Source organism: Lipotes vexillifer, unplaced genomic scaffold, assembly GCF_000442215.2.
Source record: "Lipotes vexillifer unplaced genomic scaffold, Lipotes_vexillifer_v1.1 scaffold1071, whole genome shotgun sequence".
Classification (NCBI taxonomy): Eukaryota; Metazoa; Chordata; class Mammalia; order Artiodactyla; family Lipotidae; genus Lipotes; species Lipotes vexillifer.
This window is the reverse complement of record NW_006796547.1, coordinates 226,201-232,327: the sequence shown is the minus strand read 5'-3', so window position 1 is coordinate 232,327 and position 6,127 is coordinate 226,201.

The following is a 6,127-nucleotide window of genomic DNA, read 5'->3' as shown; positions in this document are numbered from 1 at the left end:
GAAAAATACTTTATCCCCTTGAACAGACCCCTTTCCTCTTGACAGTGTCTTTATGTGTCTGTGTATCTGTGTGCAGGGTCTTTGAAGAGAGCATGCAAAGTGAAAACTGTATAAGCTAGATTTTCTAGGGGCTGTGTTCTGGGGATGAGGGTAGTGGGGATTGTAAGGATTTTTTTGTTTTGTTTCAAGATAGTAAGTAAGCTGAGTGATCAAGGGAGCCCTAGTGGAAAGGGTTAAGTTGTGGGAGTTGAGATATAAAGCCTTCCCCAGTATCACTGAGATCAAGACAACTGGATATTTAAGTCTAGGTCTGAATCTCTGGGCCACAGATTCTTTTTGCCAAAGTGGAGAGAGAAAGAGACATCCTCAGTGAGGTGAGCTGTTTCTTATTGATTTCAAGCAAGGTACATATAGAAGCTTTGTGCTTAGTGGATTTTTTGGTCTTGTTTTAAGTGCTGGGAAATTAAGGCAGGAGTCACATGCTTGCAGGTTGTTATCATCACTCTTGTTTGACCTTGACTGCCTCATCAAGGGGGCAGAGTTATTCTTGTGGATCTCATTCCCCTAAACAGAACTTTAGGGGAAATGGCTGTGGCTTAGCTATTCAGCTGATGCAGGGTAATGAGCTTTCTGGTTGATTTTCCTCCCAATTTTGGAAAGGTGTCTGCACTAAGACTCTTAACTCCAGAACTTGCATAAGTATTCTAGCATCCATTAGTTGATGAGTTGGTCATTGTTTCTCTTTGTTGATGATGTGTTAATACCAATCGTATCATTTAAAAATTACCTTGTATGTAAGAGCAGTTTGGGGTTAGGGAGGGAGAAAAGCAAAGAGGATAGAAGTGGGATATTTTCTCTTTAATGCTTAGATTCTGGTTTTTCCTTAACACACATTTCTCAACCACAGTTGGTGGAATTAACCAGAGAGGCAAGAGGAAGTTAGCTGCAACAGTCTAGTTTAATGACTGTTCCACTTGCTTAGGAAAAACTGGGTGAATCATAGCTCCTTAGAGTCCTGGGCCCAAATGGAGCCAAAAATAGGGTCATTTTGCTCACTGGGCTTCTTAGGGTGGATATGACTTGAGCAACCCAGCCCCTACCTCCCTTCTACTCAGAGCAGCCTTCCCTCTGCCCAGAATGTACTTCTCTTGCTTATGTTCCTATGAATAGAGCAAAATGGCCAGCCCTTTGTAAGGCATCCTTGTCCCAGGTCCTCAGAGACAGGAGCATTTTAGGATCAGTATTAGGAGATGCCCCAGGGCACAGGAAAATATTGGGTTCCACTGGCAAAACTGGACTATGCCATTTCTTTTACCCTCCCACTATGCCTCATTCATTAATATAAATCAGCTCTGTGTGAACAATGGTTCAGAACCTGTTTTGGATCACAGGCCCTTCTGAGAATCTGATAAAAACCAGAAACTCACTTTTGAGGAAAAAAAGATATTAGTAATTCACATAGTTTTGCATACACATCTAACAGGTTCAGAGCCCATCCATGGATTCACTAAACAGGGGTCAAAGAAAGGGAGTCACCCTGACCCAATATGGTCATTATATATTGTCAAGAATTATATATTGTCAAGAATTACAAGGCAAGGATCACTAAACATTTTAAGGACTAAGATACCAGAGGCAATAGGATATAAGGAGTGTCTAGTCTTTAATGACTTGAAGGGTATTGCTTACATTCTACTCTATGTTTTTTAAAAAGTTCATATGACATGCTGACAAATCCAGCTCCCCACGAACCTTGTTTTAAAGACTTGTATGAGGTGACTGTCCGTACCATCGGATCATGCCTCTTAACAACCAGGTGTTAACCTCCAGCCTTTGATGTGTTTTAGTAATTGTAAGGTGAGAAAGTGAAGCCCCCAAAGTGTAGGTGCACTCATAGCACCCAACTGAAAGGCAACATGGCGTCTAAGGGCATTCTGCAGAAGGGGCATCCCTTTAGGTAATTTCTGCTGTACTGCTGTCTTCTCTACCTCCGTCCAACACCACTTCCCTTGGACGAAAAATAAAATAAGCAACAGCCATCAGCTGGGCAAAGAGATCTGAGTGATTTTTCCCACAGGGAACACTCCCATTTTCCTCCCAACTGTCTCTGCCACATGTCTACCTTATCCTATCCCCTATAAATAAAAAATATCTCCGTGTTCTCTCTGAGCAAAATGTACAACAGGGAAGTCCATCTTTAGGAACCTGTCACCTTTTTCCCTCTGTGTGGTGCCTCTACCCTATTCAGAGCCCAAGTATCCTTGCCTTTCCACCCCATCAGAGTATCTCTGCAAAGAATCCCTTACAATGGAGATTGTAACCAAAAGGTTAGCTTTCTCAGAGCTATCTACGTTTTAAGCTGTAGTTCTAATAGTGGAAGTGGAAAAAGGAAAAGATTTTCCCTTGTTAAAGTGATGTTACACCTTCAGGGAGCAAAGGGGTGATAATTGGGGACAAAATCCTCCCTTTTCCAGCACTCCTACAATCAAACCACTGTTTCCTATTTCCATCAAGGGCAAGGTGAGCCCTGACTCAGAACCAGAGGTTCCAGAAGACAAGTTCTTTCCATCTCTATTCATTTGAGTGCACTGGATGGGGGTGAGTGGGGTTGGGCAACAACGGAAAAGTGAAATCTATTCCCTTAGGCCCTTTAGAGATCCTGAGATGGCAAAGTTTACTTCTATTCCTCAGAGTGCTGTACTAGGCCATGGATCTCAAAATGCAATCTTTGGACCAGAAGCATCAGTATCACCTGAAACTTGTCTTAGAAATGCAAATTCTCACCCTGGACAAACTGAATCAGAAACTTTGGGGATGGAACCCAGCAATCGGTCTTTTAACATGCCTTTTAACCAGGGTATTTGATGTAGGCTTAAGTTTAAGAACCACTGGCTAGATTCAAATTCCATTTTAATCAGTGGTTCCTCACCGTCTTCAAATAGGGGGAGATGGAATCTTCACACCCCTGTTCTCAGATTTATTTTCTGCAAAATCCTAGGCTAGTTGCTTCTCAGTTCAATTCCTCTTGAGTCCCAAGTTATTCCCCCCCCCTTAAGTCAGTGAAAGAACTGGGTTAGTCACCAATTTCAGAAACTGTGGTGGGGTAACTACCAAGCTGTTGTAATTGGTTGGGGCTGGAGCTTCTTAGATGGGTATTGAGAATTCATGGGTCTAGACATCTGAAAAGACAAAAAGGAGGAGACACCTCAAAGAAGGTAAATCCAGTGTAAAACCGAAAAATCCAAAGAAATGGTCCTCCTTTGTTAGTTATCTGGTCCTTTTTCAGGCCTAATAAGTTGCCCTGGAGGTAGGCAGGGTGGGCATTCAGCACAAAAGTAGAGAGTAAGGCCATCTGTCCCAAGCCCCTAAGGACCCAAGTATTCCTACCCCACAATTGCATTGGAGACCAATAAGGGGCCATGCAGAGGATTCCTAACCATGATTTGGCCAACCCAAATCATGGGCAAGGGCAGCAGGAGTATGAGAGAGCCCCCAGGACATAAGAGGAAACCAGGCTCATTTCGTAAGATATGACACAAGCAAGATGTGAACCTAGACTCTGTTTACTAGGTAGAGGTTGTAACCAATTAAGCCGTGGTACCCATGTCAAAACTGCTTCCTCCTGCTTTGAAGATTCTGTCCAGTTCAGGCTATAGGAAGGGATCTGTCTTGCAGGCCCTGGCCCTGATACCTCCTCCACCCCCTCTCCTAGACATACCCATGAAGACAGTTGCAAACCTGCCACCTCTGTGGGGCTCTGCAACATCAGAAGGTTAGAGTGAACCCAGGTTTCTTTGGGGGAGGCAATCAACCCCTGTCTCCTAAGGCAGAGAAGGTTGGCTACAGCTTTCAATTCCAGGCCTCAGGCTCTCCCTCTCTCCTTTCCTGCCACAGCCTCCATCCCGTAAGCAGAGCTCTTCCTCCACTCTTCACTCCCACTTCTGTTTTCAGTTGGTTTGGTGTGGCTTGGCTTTCTGTTCCATTTTGCCTGGGGAATGCCACACCTTGCCAAGGGTATTTGTTCTTCCCAGTTCCTGTCCTTCTTCCATGATAGCTTCTCACTTCAAGTTTCTAGCCAGCTCCATTCCATCATGAGCCCACTTGCTACCTGTCCCTCTGCCTACTGTCCAGTTTCTTTTCTGTCATCTTCAAGCCTACTAAGTAGAGTCCATTGCTCATATTTCCCACTTTCTTCCCTCAGATTCTTGGCTTGGCTGTAGCATCTCAGCTGCCATCTCCCCACTCTACCTCTCTCATACACATCTCCGCACATCTGGACTTGGCCAAGGTCGCCTGTACTGCCAAATCCAGGCTCTTTACTCCCTCCCTACAGGCTCTTCTTCCCTGATCAAGTTTCCATTTTTTGCGTGCTTACTACGTCCCAGGCACTGGCTGTCCCAGGCCTGGGAGACTGAGTATGGTGATGGCCCCTGTACTTAGCATGTTCCTCAGCCGACCCCTCCACTGCCACCACTTTCCTGCCACACCTCAGGACACTGTGCGCCAAGGGACCCTCTTCCAGGCAACTCTGGGGGTGTACGCCCACTGGCCATCCAGCCCAACAGCCTAGTGCCTGCCAGGTTTCTAGCTATTGTCTGACTTGGTTCCCTCTGATGGACAGTGAACTTCCCATGGATTACCCAACCAGGGACCTTCATCTGTATCTTTAGAGATTTATAATACAGTATGATCCCTGTCAGTTGAATAAAGGATGTATTGGCTGTGTTGCTGACCTACTTTCTCCATCCTCTCGTCTCCCTTCCATTCTCAGCTCCTCTCTCCTGATAAAAAGGCTGCAGTAGAGTGGGAAACACCAGATGGTTCCAGGGGGAGTCACGCAGCCATGCAGGAGCCCCCTCGCTGCCCCTTCCGAAAACACACACCTCAAGACACCACAAGTTAGGTCTCCCCACCTCCCTCCTGGTGTCTTGGCTCCCAGATGTCACTCCCATCAGCTAGGGAGGCAACCCATTCTGGAGACTCAGGGAGCAGAGTGCTGAGCAGGCCGGGCCAAGGGTGAGGTGAGTGAGGGCCCAGCACATGAATTTAAGGAGGCCTTCCATCTCAGGGTTGTTTAAGGGCTGATCCACTCTTGAGAGACCCTTAGAGTGCTGAGCCTGAGTCTGGAGCCTGAGGTGGTGGTGGTGACTGAACTGACCCCCTAGACAAATTTGCAATTATTGGAAGTTTGCGGGGAGCCAGAGGAAACCTGCACAGGTGGGGTTACACAGGAACTGGGTCCACCAGATGCATTCACCTTTGAGGGTGAAGAGGATGGGCATCTGGTAGAGGCTATCAAGAGGACAGGGTAAGAAACAGTGTGGGGAAAAAACATGGAAACCTGGCCTGGGTAAAACCACCAGCCTGTGACCCACTGCCATGGCCTCTCACCCATGGAGCTTCACTGGGGTGGGGAGAGGGAGTCACTTTGCAGGCATTGGGTGCAGCCCAAAGGCTTTGCTCTTCTTCATGGGAGTTGCCTTCAAGAGCTTCAGTCCTACTGTTTAGGGGGTGATCTGCCTCTGCAGCTTTCTTAACACCAGCCAGCCTGTTTTGCTACCTGCCTCGTACTGCATATGTTTCACTATTTTCTTGCGTTCACTCTTACTTCCCCGCCAGGCACTTGGAGTAAAACGTTTGACGTGTCTGGTCTTTCCCCTAACCAAAAAGGGGAAGAGGGAAGGAATTGACAGAGGGAGGAGAAACACAACTGTGATTGTTCATTAATGGGCCTGTTCTCTCAGCCAGTTCCAGTGGTCGACTGAAATCCTGACTTCCTTCTTCTTACTCTCCTATCAGTGTCTTTCCTAGCATTGACAGGACTCATGCTGACACTCCATCAGTCTTCCTTTGGCTTTTTTTAAGTCCTTTCCAGCATGGTGTCCCTCAATTAATTCCCCAAGCAACCTGTCTTCCTGTCCTTGCTAGGCACTTAGGTTTTGGCTGGATCTGCAGCCCAACCAGACAGCCTTGCCATGTTAGAAGTCCTCAGAGGAGAAAGAATAGGAGAAATCTATTGCTTTGAGACCAGTGACAAATGGAAATATTTTCATGTTCTGAAAACACACTCCCCCCAATGTACTGAAGAACACCTTTCCCTACAAGAAACCGCTAAATTATTAAAACA